The sequence below is a fragment of the Narcine bancroftii genome, unplaced genomic scaffold, assembly GCF_036971445.1.
Source record: "Narcine bancroftii isolate sNarBan1 unplaced genomic scaffold, sNarBan1.hap1 Scaffold_151, whole genome shotgun sequence".
Classification (NCBI taxonomy): Eukaryota; Metazoa; Chordata; class Chondrichthyes; order Torpediniformes; family Narcinidae; genus Narcine; species Narcine bancroftii.
The window spans coordinates 71,624-89,276 of NW_027211886.1; positions in this window are offsets into that span (position 1 = coordinate 71,624).

Sequence of the window (17,653 nt, forward strand, 5' to 3'; positions counted from 1 at the left end):
CCCGCCTCTGATTCCCCATCTCTGATTCACCGCCTTTGATTCGCCACCTCTGATTCCCCATATCTGATTCCCCACCTCTGTTTCCCCGCCTCTGATTCCCCGCCTCTGATTCTCCATATCTCATTCCCCGCCTCTGAATCCCCATCTCTGATTCCCAGACTCTGAATCCCCACCTCTGATTCCCGGCCTCTTATTCCCAGCATCTGATTCCCGGCCTCTGATTCCCGGCCTCTGATTCCCCGCTTCTGATTCTGATTCCCTGCCTCTGATTCCCCATCTCTGATTCCGCACATCTGATTCGCTGCCTCTGATTCCCCACCTCTGATTCCCCATATCTGATTCCCCGCCTCTGTTTCCCCGCCTCTGATTCCCCGCCTCTGTTTCCCCATATCTAATTCCCCACCTCTGATGCCCCAACACTGATTCCCCACCTCTGATTCCCCGCATCCGATTCCCCATGTCTGATTCCCCGCCTCTGTTTCCCCGCCTCTGATTCCCCGCCTCTGTTTCCCCATATCTGATTCCCCGCCTCTGATTCCCCAGCTCTGATCCCAGCCTCTGATTCCCCGCGTTCTATTCGCTGCCTCTGATTCCCCGCCTGTGATTCCCCATCTCTGATTCACCACCTCTGATTTCCCACCTCTGATTGCCATATCTAATTCCCCGCCTCTGCTTGCCCGCCTCTCATTCCCCGCCTCTGTTTCCCCATATCTGATTCCCCGCCTCTGAATCCCCAACTCTGATTCCCTGCCTCTGATTCACCAGCTCTGATTCCCCGCCTTTGATTCCCCCCGTCTGATTCCCAGCCTCTGAATCCCTGTCTGATTTCCTGCCTCTGATTCCCCGCCTCTGATTCCCCATCTCTGATTCACTGCCTCTGATTCCCCACATCTGATTCCCCATCTCTGATTCCGCACAACCGATTCCCTGCCTCTGATTCCCCGACTCTGATTCCCCACCTCTGATTCCCCAGCTCTGATTCCCCGCCTCTGATTCCCCGCGTCTGATTCCCTGCCTGTGATTCCCCGCCTCTGATTCCCAGCCTCTGTATCCCTGCCACTGATTCCCCGCCCCTGATTCCCCACCTCTGATTCCCCATATCTTATTCCCCGCCTCTGTTTCCCCCCCTCTGATTCCCAGCCTCTGATTCCCCATATCTGATTCCCCGCCTCTGATTCCCCATATCTGATTCCCCGCCTCTATTTCCCCATATCTGCTTCGCCGCCTCTGATTCCCCAACTCTGATTCCCCGCCTCTGATTCCCCAGCTCTGATTTCCCGCCTCTGATTCCCGGCATCCGATTCCCTGCCTCTGATTCCCCGCCTCTGATTCCCCATCTCTGATTCCCCGCCTCTGATTCCCCATGTCTGATTCCCTGCCTCTGATTCCCCGCCTCTGATTCCCCATATCTGATTCCCCGCCTCTGTTTTGCCGCCTCTGATTCCCTGCCTCTCATTCCCCATATCTGATTCCCCGCCTCTGATTCCCCAACTCTGATTCCCCGCCTCTGATTCCCCAGCTCTGAATCCCCGCCTCTGATTCCCCGCGTCTGATTCCCTTCCTCTGATTCCCCGCCTCTGATTCCCCAACTCTGATTCCCCGCCTCTGATTCCCCAGCTCTGAATCCCCGCCTCTGATTCCCCGCGTCTGATTCCCTGCCTCTGATTCCCCGCCTCTGATTCCCCATATCTGATTCCCCGCCTCTGATTGCCCACCTCTGATTCCCCGCGTCTGATTCCCTGCCTCTGATTCCCCGCCTCTGATTCCCCATCTCTGATTCACCACCTCTGATTCCCAGCCTCTGATTCCCCATCTCTGATTCCGCACATCCGATTCCCTGCCTATGATTCCCCACCTCTGATTCCCCGCCTCTGATTCCCCATATCTGATTCCCTGCCTCTGTTTCCCCGCCTCTGATTCCCCACATCTGTTTCCCCATATCTGATTCCCCGCCTCTGATTCCCCAACTCTAATACCCCGCCTCTGATTCCCCAGCTCTGATTCCCCGCCTCTGATTCCCCGCATCTGATTCCCTGCCTCTGATTCCCCGCCTCTGATTTCAGGCCTCTGATTCCCAGCATCTGATTCCGGCCTCTAATTCCCGGCCTCTGATTCCCTGCTTCTGAATCTGATTCCCTGCCTCTGATTCCCCATCTCTGATTCCGCACATCTGATTCCTTGCCTCTGATTCCCCACCTCTGATTCCCCATATCTGATTCCCCGCCTGTGTTTCCCCGCCTCTGATTCCCCGCCTCTGTTTCCCAATATCTAAGTCCCCGCCTCTGATTCCCCAAATCTGATTCTCCACCTCTGATTCCCCAGCTCTGATTCCCCGCCTCTGATTCCCCGCATCTGATTCCCTGCATCTGATTCCAAGCCTCTGATTCCCTGCCTCTGATTCCCAACCTCTGATTCCCCACCTCTGATTCCCCATATCTGATTCCCGCCTCTGTTTCCCCGCCTCGGATTCCCCGCCTCTGTTTCCCCATATCTGATTACCGGCCTCTGATTCCCCGCCTCTGATTCCCCGCCTCTGATTCCCTGCCTCTGATTCCCCATCTCCGATTCCGCACATCTGATTCCCTTCCTCTGATTCCCCGCCTCTGATTCCCCGCCTCTGATTCCCTGCCTCTGATTCCCAACCTCGGATTCCCCACCTCTGATTCCCCATATCTGATTCCCCGCCTCTGTTTCCCCGCCTCTGATTCCCCGCCTCTGATTCCCAACTCTGATTCCCCGCCTCTGATTCCCCAGCTCTGATTCCCCGTGTTTGATTCCCTGCCTCTGATTCCCTGCCCTGATTCCCCATCTCTGTTTCATCGCCTTTGATTCGCCACCTCTGATTCCCCATATCTGATTACCCGCCTCTGTTTCCCCGACTCTGATTCCCTGCCTCTGATTCCCAACCTCTGATTCCACACCTCTGATTCCCCATATCTGATTCCCCGCCTCTATTTCCCCATATCTGATTCCCCGCCTCTGATTCCCCAACTCTGATTCCCCGCCTCTGATTCCCCAGCTCTGATTCCCCGACTCTGATTCCCGGAGTCCGATTCCCTGCCTCTGATTCCCCGCCTCTGATTCCCCATCTCTGATTCCCCGCCTCTGATTCCCCGTGTCTGATTCCCTGCCTCTGATTCCCCGCCTCTGATTCCCCGCCTCTGATTCCCTGCCACTGATTCCCTGCCCCTGATTCCCCAATTCTGATTCCCCATATCTGATTCCCCGCCTCTGTTTCCCCGCCTCTGATTCCCCACCTCTGATTCCCCATATCTGATTCCCTGCCTCTGATTCCCAAACTCTGATTCACCGCCTCTGATTCCCCAGCTCTGAATCCCCGCCTCTGATTCCCCGCGTCTGATTCCCTGCCTCTGATTCCCCGCCTTGATTCCCCATCTCTGATTCACAACCTCTGATTCCCCACCTCTGATTCCCTATATTTGATTCCCCGCCTCTGTTTCCCCGCCACTGATTCCCTGCCCCTGATTCCCCACCTCTGATTCCCCATATCTGATTCCCCGCCTCTGTTTCCCCGCCTCTGATTCCCCGCCTCTGATTCCCCATATCTGATTCCCTGCCTCTGATTCCCCAACTCTGATTCCCCGCCTCTGATTCCCCAGCTCTGAATCCCCGCCTCTGATTCCCCGCGTCTGATTCCCTCCCTCTGATTCCCCGCCTTGATTCCCCATCTCTGATTCACAACCTCTGATTCCCCACCTCTGATTCCCCATATCTGATTCCCCGCCTCTGTTTCCCCGCCTATGATTCGCCAGCTCTGATTCCCCGCCTCTGAATCCCCGCATCTGATTCCCTGCCTCTGATTCCCCGCCTCTGATTCCCCATCTCTGATTCACCGCCTTTGATTCGCCACCTCTGATTCCCCATATCTGATTCCCCACCTCTGTTTCCCCGCCTCTGATTCCCCGCCTCTGATTCTCCATATCTCATTCGCCGCCTCTGAATCCCCATCTCTGATTCCCAGACTCCGAATCCCCACCTCTGATTCCCCATATCTGATTCCCCGCCTCTGTTTCCCCGCCTCTGATTCCCCGCCTCTGATTCCCAACTCTGATTCCCCGCCTCTGATTCCCCAGCTCTGATTCCCCGTGTTTGATTCCCTGCCTCTGATTCCCTGCCCTGATTCCCCATCTCTGTTTCATCGCCTTTGATTCGCCACCTCTGATTCCCCATATCTGATTACCCGCCTCTGTTTCCCCGACTCTGATTCCCTGCCTCTGATTCCCAACCTCTGATTCCACACCTCTGATTCCCCATATCTGATTCCCCGCCTCTATTTCCCCATATCTGATTCCCCGCCTCTGATTCCCCAACTCTGATTCCCCGCCTCTGATTCCCCAGCTCTGATTCCCCGACTCTGATTCCCGGAGTCCGATTCCCTGCCTCTGATTCCCCGCCTCTGATTCCCCATCTCTGACTCCCCGCCTCTGATTCCCCGTGTCTGATTCCCTGCCTCTGATTCCCCGCCTCTGATTCCCCGCCTCTGATTCCCTGCCATTGATTCCCTGCCCCTGATTCCCCAATTCTGATTCCCCATATCTGATTCCCCGCCTCTGTTTCCCCGCCTCTGATTCCCCACCTCTGATTCCCCATATCTGATTCCCTGCCTCTGATTCCCAAACTCTGATTCACCGCCTCTGATTCCCCAGCTCTGAATCCCCGCCTCTGATTCCCCGCGTCTGATTCCCTGCCTCTGATTCCCCGCCTTGATTCCCCATCTCTGATTCACAACCTCTGATTCCCCACCTCTGATTCCCTATATTTGATTCCCCGCCTCTGTTTCCCCGCCACTGATTCCCTGCCCCTGATTCCCCACCTCTGATTCCCCATATCTGATTCCCCGCCTGTTTCCCCGCCTCTGATTCCCCGCCTCTGATTCCCCATATCTGATTCCCTGCCTCTGATTCCCCAACTCTGATTCCCCGCCTCTGATTCCCCAGCTCTGAATCCCCGCCTCTGATTCCCCGCGTCTGATTCCCTCCCTCTGATTCCCCGCCTTGATTCCCCATCTCTGATTCACAACCTCTGATTCCCCACCTCTGATTCCCCATATCTGATTCCCCGCCTCTGTTTCCCCGCCTCTGATTCCCCATTTCTGATTCCCCGGCTCTGATTGCCCACCGCTGATTCCCCGCCTATGATTCGCCAGCTCTGATTCCCCGCCTCTGAATCCCCGCATCTGATTCCCTGCCTCTGATTCCCCGCCTCTGATTCCCCATCTCTGATTCACCGCCTTTGATTCGCCACCTCTGATTCCCCATATCTGATTCCCCACCTCTGTTTCCCCGCCTCTGATTCCCCGCCTCTGATTCTCCATATCTCATTCCCCGCCTCTGAATCCCCATCTCTGATTCCCAGACTCCGAATCCCCACCTCTGATTCCCCATATCTGATTCACCACCTCTCATTCCCGGCCTCTGATTCCCCATCTCTGATTCCGCACATCCGATTCCCTGCCTATGATTCCCCACCTCTGATTCCCGCCTCTGATTACCCATATCTGATTCCCGGCCTCTGATTCCCGGCCTCTGATTCCCCGCTTCTGATTCTGATTCCCTGCCTCTGATTCCCCATCTCTGATTCCGCACATCTGATTCCCTGCCTCTGATTCCCCACCTCTGATTCCCCATATCTGATTCCCCGCCTCTGTTTCCCCGCCTCTGATTCCCCGCCTCTGTTTCCCCATATCTAATTCCCCACCTCTGATGCCCCAACTCTGATTCCCCACCTCTGATTCCCCAGCTCTGATTCCCCACCTCTGATTCCCCAGCTCTGATTCCCCGCCTCAGATTCCCCGCGCCTGATTCCCTGCCTCTGATTCCCCGCCTCTGATTCCCTGCCTCTGATTCCCCATATCTGATTCCCCGCCTCTGATTCCCCAACTCTGATTCCCCGCTTCTGATTCCCCAGCTCTGAATCCCCGACTCTGATTCCCCGAGTCTGATTCCCTGCCTCTGATTCCCCGCCTCTAATTCCCCATATCTGATTCCCCGCCTCTGTTTCCCCGCCTCTGATTCCCCGCCTCTGATTCCCCATATCTGATTCCCCGCCTCTGATTGCCCACCTCTGATTCCCCGCGTCTGATTCACTGCCTCTGATTCCCCGCCTCTGATTCCCCATATCTGATTCACCACCTCTCATTCCCGGCCTCTGATTCCCCATCTCTGATTCCGCACATCCGATTCCCTGCCTATGATTCCCCACCTCTGATTCCCGCCTCTGATTCCCCATATCTGATTCCCTGCCTCTGTTTCCCCGCCTCTGATTCCCCACCTCTGTTTCCCCATATCTGATTCCCCGCCTCTGATTCCCCAACTCTAATACCCTGCCTCTGATTCCCCAGCTCTGATTCCCCGCCTCTGATTCCCCGCATCAGATTCCCTGCCTCTGATTCCCCGCCTCTGATTCCAGGCCTCTGATTCCCAGCATCTGATTCCGGCCTCTGATTCCCGGCCTCTGATTCCCTGCTTCTGATTCTGATTCCCTGCCTCTGATTCCCCATCTCTGATTCCGCACATCTGATTCCCTGCCTCTGATTCCCAACCTCTGATTCCCCATATCTGATTCCCCAACTCTGATTCCCCTCCTCTAATTCGCCAGCTATGATTCCCCGCCTCTGATTCCCCGCCTCTGATTCCCTGCGTCTGATTCCCTGCCTCTGATTCCCAGCCTCTGATTCCCCTTTTCTGATTCACCACCTCTGAATCCCCACCTCTGATTCCCCATCTCTGATTCCGCACATCCGATTCCCTGCCTCTGATTCCACGCCTCTGATTCCCCGCCTCTGATTCGCAACCTCAAATTCCCCACCTATGATTCCCCATATCTGATTCCCCGCCTCTGTTTCCCTGCCTCTGATTCCCGGCCTCTGTTTCCCCATATCTGATTCCCCTCCTCTGATTCCCCAACTCTGATTCCCCGCCTCTGATTCCCCAGCTCTGATTCCCCACCTTTTATTCCCGGCCTCTGATTCCCTGCCACTGATTCCCCGCCCCTGATTCCCCACCTCTGATTCCCCATATCTTATTCCCCGCCTCTGTTTCCCCAGCTCTGATTCCCCACCTCTGATTCCCCATATCTGATTCCCTGCCTCTGATTCCCAAACTCTGATTCACCGCCTCTGATTCCCCAGCTCTGAATCCCCGCCTCTGATTCCCCGCGTCTGATTCCCTGCCTCTGATTCCCCGCCTTGATTCCCCATCTCTGATTCACAACCTCTGATTCCCCACCTCTGATTCCCTATATTTGATTCCCCGCCTCTGTTTCCCCGCCACTGATTCCCTGCCCCTGATTCCCCACCTCTGATTCCCCATATCTGATTCCCCGCCTGTTTCCCCGCCTCTGATTCCCCGCCTCTGATTCCCCATATCTGATTCCCTGCCTCTGATTCCCCAACTCTGATTCCCCGCCTCTGATTCCCCAGCTCTGAATCCCCGCCTCTGATTCCCCGCGTCTGATTCCCTCCCTCTGATTCCCCGCCTTGATTCCCCATCTCTGATTCACAACCTCTGATTCCCCACCTCTGATTCCCCATATCTGATTCCCCGCCTCTGTTTCCCCGCCTCTGATTCCCCATTTCTGATTCCCCGGCTCTGATTGCCCACCGCTGATTCCCCGCCTATGATTCGCCAGCTCTGATTCCCCGCCTCTGAATCCCCGCATCTGATTCCCTGCCTCTGATTCCCCGCCTCTGATTCCCCATCTCTGATTCACCGCCTTTGATTCGCCACCTCTGATTCCCCATATCTGATTCCCCACCTCTGTTTCCCCGCCTCTGATTCCCCGCCTCTGATTCTCCATATCTCATTCCCCGCCTCTGAATCCCCATCTCTGATTCCCAGACTCCGAATCCCCACCTCTGATTCCCCATATCTGATTCACCACCTCTCATTCCCGGCCTCTGATTCCCCATCTCTGATTCCGCACATCCGATTCCCTGCCTATGATTCCCCACCTCTGATTCCCGCCTCTGATTACCCATATCTGATTCCCGGCCTCTGATTCCCGGCCTCTGATTCCCCGCTTCTGATTCTGATTCCCTGCCTCTGATTCCCCATCTCTGATTCCGCACATCTGATTCCCTGCCTCTGATTCCCCACCTCTGATTCCCCATATCTGATTCCCCGCCTCTGTTTCCCCGCCTCTGATTCCCCGCCTCTGTTTCCCCATATCTAATTCCCCACCTCTGATGCCCCAACTCTGATTCCCCACCTCTGATTCCCCAGCTCTGATTCCCCACCTCTGATTCCCCAGCTCTGATTCCCCGCCTCAGATTCCCCGCGCCTGATTCCCTGCCTCTGATTCCCCGCCTCTGATTCCCTGCCTCTGATTCCCCATATCTGATTCCCCGCCTCTGATTCCCCAACTCTGATTCCCCGCTTCTGATTCCCCAGCTCTGAATCCCCGACTCTGATTCCCCGAGTCTGATTCCCTGCCTCTGATTCCCCGCCTCTAATTCCCCATATCTGATTCCCCGCCTCTGTTTCCCCGCCTCTGATTCCCCGCCTCTGATTCCCCATATCTGATTCCCCGCCTCTGATTGCCCACCTCTGATTCCCCGCGTCTGATTCACTGCCTCTGATTCCCCGCCTCTGATTCCCCATATCTGATTCACCACCTCTCATTCCCGGCCTCTGATTCCCCATCTCTGATTCCGCACATCCGATTCCCTGCCTATGATTCCCCACCTCTGATTCCCGCCTCTGATTCCCCATATCTGATTCCCTGCCTCTGTTTCCCCGCCTCTGATTCCCCACCTCTGTTTCCCCATATCTGATTCCCCGCCTCTGATTCCCCAACTCTAATACCCTGCCTCTGATTCCCCAGCTCTGATTCCCCGCCTCTGATTCCCCGCATCAGATTCCCTGCCTCTGATTCCCCGCCTCTGATTCCAGGCCTCTGATTCCCAGCATCTGATTCCGGCCTCTGATTCCCGGCCTCTGATTCCCTGCTTCTGATTCTGATTCCCTGCCTCTGATTCCCCATCTCTGATTCCGCACATCTGATTCCCTGCCTCTGATTCCCAACCTCTGATTCCCCATATCTGATTCCCCAACTCTGATTCCCCTCCTCTAATTCGCCAGCTATGATTCCCCGCCTCTGATTCCCCGCCTCTGATTCCCTGCGTCTGATTCCCTGCCTCTGATTCCCAGCCTCTGATTCCCCTTTTCTGATTCACCACCTCTGAATCCCCACCTCTGATTCCCCATCTCTGATTCCGCACATCCGATTCCCTGCCTCTGATTCCACGCCTCTGATTCCCCGCCTCTGATTCGCAACCTCAAATTCCCCACCTATGATTCCCCATATCTGATTCCCCGCCTCTGTTTCCCTGCCTCTGATTCCCGGCCTCTGTTTCCCCATATCTGATTCCCCTCCTCTGATTCCCCAACTCTGATTCCCCGCCTCTGATTCCCCAGCTCTGATTCCCCACCTTTTATTCCCGGCCTCTGATTCCCTGCCACTGATTCCCCGCCCCTGATTCCCCACCTCTGATTCCCCATATCTTATTCCCCGCCTCTGTTTCCCCAGCTCTGATTCCCCACCTCTGATTCCCCAGCTCTGATTCCCTGCCACTGATTCCCCGCCCCTGATTCCCCACCACTGATTCCCCATATCTGATTCCCCGCCTCTGTTTCCCCAGCTCTGATTCCCTGCCTCTGATTCCCTGCCCTGATTCCCCATCTCTGTTTCACCGCCTTTGATTCGCCACCTCTGATTCCACATATCTGATTCCCCGCCTCTGTTTCCCCGCCTCTGATTCCCCACCTCTGATTCCCCATATCTGATTCCCCAACTCTGAATCCCCTCCTCTAATTCGCCAGCTATGATTCCCCGCCTCTGATTCCCCGCCTCTGATTCCCTGCGTCTGATTCCCTGCCTCTGATTCCCAGCCTCTGATTCCCCTTTTCTGATTCACCACCTCTGAATCCCCACCTCTGATTCCCCATCTCTGATTCCGCACATCCGATTCCCTGCCTCTGATTCCCCGCCTCTGATTCCCCGCCTCTGATTCCCCAACTCTAATACCCTGCCTCTGATTCCCCAGCTCTGATTCCCCGCCTCTGATTCCCCGCCTCAGATTCCCCGCGCCTGATTCCCTGCCTCTGATTCCCCGCCTCTGATTCCCTGCCTCTGATTCCCCATATCTGATTCCCCGCCTCTGATTCCCCAACTCTGATTCCCCGCTTCTGATTCCCCAGCTCTGAATCCCCGACTCTGATTCCCCGAGTCTGATTCCCTGCCTCTGATTCCCTCCTCTAATTCCCCATATCTGATTCCCCGCCTCTGTTTCCCCGCCTCTGATTCCCCGCCTCTGATTCCCCATATCTGATTCCCCGCCTCTGATTGCCCACCTCTGATTCCCCGCGTCTGATTCACTGCCTCTGATTCCCCGCCTCTGATTCCCCATATCTGATTCACCACCTCTCATTCCCGGCCTCTGATTCCCCATCTCTGATTCCGCACATCCGATTCCCTGCCTATGATTCCCCACCTCTGATTCCCGCCTCTGATTCCCCATATCTGATTCCCTGCCTCTGTTTCCCCGCCTCTGATTCCCCACCTCTGTTTCCCCATATCTGATTCCCCGCCTCTGATTCCCCAACTCTAATACCCTGCCTCTGATTCCCCAGCTCTGATTCCCCGCCTCTGATTTCCCGCATCAGATTCCCTGCCTCTGATTCCCCGCCTCTGATTCCAGGCCTCTGATTCCCAGCATCTGATTCCGGCCTCTGATTCCCGGCCTCTGATTCCCTGCTTCTGATTCTGATTCCCTGCCTCTGATTCCCCATCTCTGATTCCGCACATCTGATTCCCTGCCTCTGATTCCCAACCTCTGATTCCCCATATCTGATTCCCCAACTCTGATTCCCCTCCTCTAATTCGCCAGCTATGATTCCCCGCCTCTGATTCCCCGCCTCTGATTCCCTGCGTCTGATTCCCTGCCTCTGATTCCCAGCCTCTGATTCCCCTTTTCTGATTCACCACCTCTGAATCCCCACCTCTGATTCCCCATCTCTGATTCCGCACATCCGATTCCCTGCCTCTGATTCCCCGCCTCTGATTCCCCGCCTCTGATTCGCAACCTCAAATTCCCCACCTATGATTCCCCATATCTGATTCCCCGCCTCTGTTTCCCTGCCTCTGATTCCCGGCCTCTGTTTCCCCATATCTGATTCCCCTCCTCTGATTCCCCAACTCTGATTCCCCGCCTCTGATTCCCCAGCTCTGATTCCCCGCCTTTTATTCCCGGCCTCTGATTCCCTGCCACTGATTCCCCGCCCCTGATTCCCCACCTCTGATTCCCCATATCTTATTCCCCGCCTCTGTTTCCCCAGCTCTGATTCCCCACCTCTGATTCCCCAGCTCTGATTCCCTGCCACTGATTCCCCGCCCCTGATTCCCCACCTCTGATTCCCCATATCTGATTCCCCGCCTCTGTTTCCCCAGCTCTGATTCCCTGCCTCTGATTCCCTGCCCTGATTCCCCATCTCTGTTTCACCGCCTTTGATTCGCCACCTCTGATTCCACATATCTGATTCCCCGCCTCTGTTTCCCCGCCTCTGATTCCCCACCTCTGATTCCCCATATCTGATTCCCCAACTCTGAATCCCCTCCTCTAATTCGCCAGCTATGATTCCCCGCCTCTGATTCCCCGCCTCTGATTCCCTGCGTCTGATTCCCTGCCTCTGATTCCCAGCCTCTGATTCCCCTTTTCTGATTCACCACCTCTGAATCCCCACCTCTGATTCCCCATCTCTGATTCCGCACATCCGATTCCCTGCCTCTGATTCCCCGCCTCTGATTCCCCGCCTCTGATTCGCAACCTAAAATTCCCCACGTCTGATTCCCCATATCTGATTCCCCGCCTCTGTTTCCCTGCCTCTGATTCCCGGCCTCTGTTTCCCCATATCTGATTCCCCTCCTCTGATTCCCCAACTCTGATTCCCCGCCTCTGATTCCCCAGCTCTGATTCCCCGCCTTTTATTCCCGGCCTCTGATTCCATGCCACTGATTCCCCGCCCCTGATTCCCCACCTCTGATTCCCCATATCTTATTCCCCGCCTCTGTTTCCCCAGCTCTGATTCCCCACCTCTGATTCCCCAGCTCTGATTCCCTGCCACTGATTCCCCGCCCCTGATTCCCCACCTCTGATTCCCCATATCTGATTCCCCGCCTCTGTTTCCCCAGCTCTGATTCCCTGCCTCTGATTCCCTGCCCTGATTCCCCATCTCTGTTTCACCGCCTTTGATTCGCCACCTCTGATTCCCCATATCTGATTCCCCGCCTCTGTTTCCCCACCTCTGATTCCCTGCCTCTGATTCCCAACCTCTGATTCCACACCTCTGATTCCCCATATCTGATTCCCCGCCTCTATTTCCCCATATCTGATTCCCCGCCTCTGATTCCCCAACTCTGATTCCCCGCCTCTGATTCCCCAGCTCTGATTCCCCGCCTCTGATTCCCGACGTCCGATTCCCTGCCTCTGATTCCCCGCCTCTGATTCACCATCTCTGATTCCCCGCCTCTGATTCCCCGTGTCTGATTCCCTGCCTCTGATTTCCCGGCTCAGATTCCCCGCCTCTGATTCCCTGCCACAGATTCCCTGCCCCTGATTCCCCACCTCTGATTCCCCATATCTGATTCCCCGCCTCTGTTTCCCCGCCTCTGATTCCCCGCCTCTGATTCCCCATATCTGATACCCTGCCTCTGATTCCCCAACTCTGATTCCCCGCCTCTGATTCCCCAGCTCTGAATCCCCGCCTCTGATTCCCCGCGTCTGATTCCCTCCCTCTGATTCCCCGCCTTGATTCCCCATCTCTGATTCACAACCTCTGATTCCCCACCTCTGATTCCCCATATCTGATTCCCCGTCTCTGTTTCCCCGCCTCTGATTCCCCATATCTGATTCCCCGGCTCTGATTACCCACCTCTGATTCCCCGCCTATGATTCGCCAGCTCTGAATCCCCGCCTCTGAATCCCCGCATCTGATTCCCTGCCTCTGATTCCCCGCCTCTGATTCCCCATCTCTGATTCACCGCCTTTGATTCGCCACCTCTTATTCCCCATATCTGATTCCCCACCTCTGTTTCCCCGCCTCTGATTCCCCGCCTCTAATTCTCCATATCTCATTCCCCGCCTCTGAATCCCCATCTCTGATTGCCAGACTCTGAATCCCCACCTCTGATTCCCGGCCTCTTATTCCCAGCATCTGATTCCCGGCCTCTGATTCCCGGCCTCTGATTCCCCGCTTCTGATTCTGATTCCCTGCCTCTGATTCCCCATCTCTGATTCCGCACATCTGATTCCCTGCCTCTGATTCCCCACCTCTGATTCCCCATATCTGATTCCCCGCCTCTGTTTCCCCGCCTCTGATTCCCCGCCTCTGTTTCCCCATATCTAATTCCCCACCTCTGATGCCCCAACTCTGATTCCCCACCTCTGATTCCCCAGCTCTGATTCCCCGCCTCTGATTCCCCGCATCCGATTCCCCATGTCTGATTCCCCGCCTCTGTTTCCCCGCCTCTGATTCCCCGCCTCTGTTTCCCCATATCTGATTCCCCGCCTCTGATTCCCCAGCTCTGATCCCAGCCTCTGATTCCCCGCGTTCTATTCGCTGCCTCTGATTCCCCGCCTGTGATTCCCCATCTCTGATTCACCACCTCTGATTTCCCACCTCTGATTCCCCAAATCTAATTCCCCGCCTCTGCTTGCCCGCCTCTCATTCCCCGCCTCTGTTTCCCCATATCTGATTCCCCGCCTCTGAATCCCCAACTCTGATTCCCTGCCTCTGATTCACCAGCTCTGATTCCCCGCCTTTGATTCCCCCCGTCTGATTCCCAGCCTCTGAATCCCTGTCTGATTTCCTGCCTCTGATTCCCCGCCTCTGATTCCCCATCTCTGATTCACTGCCTCTGATTCCCCACATCTGATTCCCCATCTCTGATTCCGCACAACCGATTCCCTGCCTCTGATTCCCCGACTCTGATTCCCCACCTCTGATTCCCCAGCTCTGATTCCCCGCCTCTGATTCCCCGCGTCTGATTCCCTGCCTGTGATTCCCCGCCTCTGATTCCCCATCTCTGATTCCCCAACTCTGATTCCCCGTGTCTGATTCCCTTCCTTTGATTCCCCGCCTCTGATTCCCCGCCTCTGATTCCCTGCCACTGATTCCCCGCCCCTGATTCCCCACCTCTGATTCCCCATATCTTATTCCCCGCCTCTGTTTCCCCCCCTCTGATTCCCAGCCTCTGATTCCCCATATCTGATTCCCCGCCTCTGATTCCCCATATCTGATTCCCCGCCTCTATTTCCCCATATCTGCTTCGCCGCCTCTGATTCCCCAACTCTGATTCCCCGCCTCTGATTCCCCAGCTCTGATTTCCCGCCTCTGATTCCCGGCATCCGATTCCCTGCCTCTGATTCCCCGCCTCTGATTCCCCATCTCTGATTCCCCGCCTCTGATTCCCCGTGTCTGATTCCCTGCCTCTGATTCCCCGCCTCTGATTCCCCATATCTGATTCCCCGCCTCTGTTTTCCCGCCTCTGATTCCCTGCCTCTCATTCCCCATATCTGATTCCCCGCCTCTGATTCCCCAACTCTGATTCCCCGCCTCTGATTCCCCAGCTCTGAATCCCCGCCTCTGATTCCCCGCGTCTGATTCCCTTCCTCTGATTCCCCGCCTCTGATTCCCCAACTCTGATTCCCCGCCTCTGATTCCCCAGCTCTGATTCCCCATATCTGATTCCCCGCCTCTGATTGCCCGCCTCTGATTCCCCGCCTCTGATTCCCCGTGTCTGATTCCCTGCCTCTGATTCCCCGCCTCTGATTCCCCATATCTGATTCCCCACCTCTGTTTCCCCATATCTGATTCCCCGCCTCTGATTCCCCAACTCTAATACCCCGCCTCTGATTCCCCAGCTCTGATTCCCCGCCTCTGATTCCCCGCATCTGATTCCCTGCCTCTGATTCCCCGCCTCTGATTCCAGGCCTCTGATTCCCAGCATCTGATTCCGGCCTCTAATTCCCGGCCTCTGATTCCCTGCTTCTGATTCTGATTCCCTGCCTCTGATTCCCCATCTCTGATTCCGCACATCTGATTCCTTGCCTCTGATTCCCCACCTCTGATTCCCCATATCTGATTCCCCGCCTGGGTTTCCCCGCCTCTGATTCCCCGCCTCTGTTTCCCAATATCTAAGTCCCCGCCTCTGATTCCCCAAATCTGATTCCCCACCTCTGATTCCCCAGCTCTGATTCCCCGCCTCTGATTCCCCGCATCTGATTCCCTGCATCTGATTCCAAGCCTCTGATTCCCTGCCTCTGATTCCCAACCTCTGATTCCCCACCTCTGATTCCCCATATCTGATTCCCGCCTCTGTTTCCCCGCCTCGGATTCCCCGCCTCTGTTTCCCCATATCTGATTACCGGCCTCTGATTCCCCGCCTCTGATTCCCCGCCTCTGATTCCCTGCCTCTGATTCCCCATCTCCGATTCCGCACATCTGATTCCCTTCCTCTGATTCCCCGCCTCTGATTCCCCGCCTCTGATTCCCTGCCTCTGATTCCCAACCTCGGATTCCCCACCTCTGATTCCCCATATCTGATTCCCCGCCTCTGTTTCCCCGCCTCTGATTCCCCGCCTCTGATTCCCAACTCTGATTCCCCGCCTCTGATTCCCCAGCTCTGATTCCCCGTGTTTGATTCCCTGCCTCTGATTCCCTGCCCTGATTCCCCATCTCTGTTTCATCGCCTTTGATTCGCCACCTCTGATTCCCCATATCTGATTACCCGCCTCTGTTTCCCCGACTCTGATTCCCTGCCTCTGATTCCCAACCTCTGATTCCACACCTCTGATTCCCCATATCTGATTCCCCGCCTCTATTTCCCCATATCTGATTCCCCGCCTCTGATTCCCCAACTCTGATTCCCCGCCTCTGATTCCCCAGCTCTGATTCCCCGACTCTGATTCCCGGAGTCCGATTCCCTGCCTCTGATTCCCCGCCTCTGATTCCCCATCTCTGATTCCCCGCCTCTGATTCCCCGTGTCTGATTCCCTGCCTCTGATTCCCCGCCTCTGATTCCCCGCCTCTGATTCCCTGCCACTGATTCCCTGCCCCTGATTCCCCAATTCTGATTCCCCATATCTGATTCCCCGCCTCTGTTTCCCCGCCTCTGATTCCCCACCTCTGATTCCCCATATCTGATTCCCTGCCTCTGATTCCCAAACTCTGATTCACCGCCTCTGATTCCCCAGCTCTGAATCCCCGCCTCTGATTCCCCGCGTCTGATTCCCTGCCTCTGATTCCCCGCCTTGATTCCCCATCTCTGATTCACAACCTCTGATTCCCCACCTCTGATTCCCTATATTTGATTCCCCGCCTCTGTTTCCCCGCCACTGATTCCCTGCCCCTGATTCCCCACCTCTGATTCCCCATATCTGATTCCCCGCCTCTGTTTCCCCGCCTCTGATTCCCCGCCTCTGATTCCCCATATCTGATTCCCGGCCTCTGATTCCCCAACTCTGATTCCCCGCCTCTGATTCCCCAGCTCTGAATCCCCGCCTCTGATTCCCCGCGTCTGATTCCCTCCCTCTGATTCCCCGCCTTGATTCCCCATCTCTGATTCACAACCTCTGATTCCCCACCTCTGATTCCCCATATCTGATTCCCCGCCTCTGTTTCCCCGCCTCTGATTCCCCATATCTGATTCCCCGGCTCTGATTGCCCACCTCTGATTCCCCGCCTATAATTCGCCAGCTCTGATTCCCCGCCTCTGAATCCCCGCATCTGATTCCCTGCCTCTGATTCCCCGCCTCTGATTCCCCATCTCTGATTCACCGCCTTTGATTCGCCACCTCTGATTCCCCATATCTGATTCCCCACCTCTGTTTCCCCGCCTCTGATTCCCCGCCTCTGATTCTCCATATCTCATTCCCCGCCTCTGAATCCCCATCTCTAATTCCCAGACTCTGAATCCCCACCTCTGATTCCCCATATCTGATTCACCACCTCTCATTCCCGGCCTCTGATTCCCCATCTCTGATTCCGCACATCCGATTCCCTGCCTATGATTCCCCACCTCTGATTCCCGCCTCTGATTCCCCATATCTGATTCCCGGCCTCTGATTCCCGGCCTCTGATTCCCCGCTTCTGATTCTGATTCCCTGCCTCTGATTCCCCATCTCTGATTCCGCACATCTGATTCCCTGCCTCTGATTCCCCACCTCTGATTCCCCATATCTGATTCCCCGCCTCTGTTTCCCCGCCTCTGATTCCCCGCCTCTGTTTCCCCATATCTAATTCCCCACCTCTGATGCCCCAACTCTGATTCCCCACCTCTGATTCCCCAGCTCTGATTCCCCACCTCTGATTCCCCAGCTCTGATTCCCTGCCTCAGATTCCCCGCGCCTGATTCCCTGCCTCTGATTCCCCGCCTCTGATTCCCTGCCTCTGATTCCCCATATCTGATTCCCCGCCTCTGATTCCCCAACTCTGATTCCCCGCTTCTGATTCCCCAGCTCTGAATCCCCGACTCTGATTCCCCGAGTCTGATTCCCTGCCTCTGATTCCCCGCCTCTAATTCCCCATATCTGATTCCCCACCTCTGTTTCCCCGCCTCTGATTCCCCGCCTCTG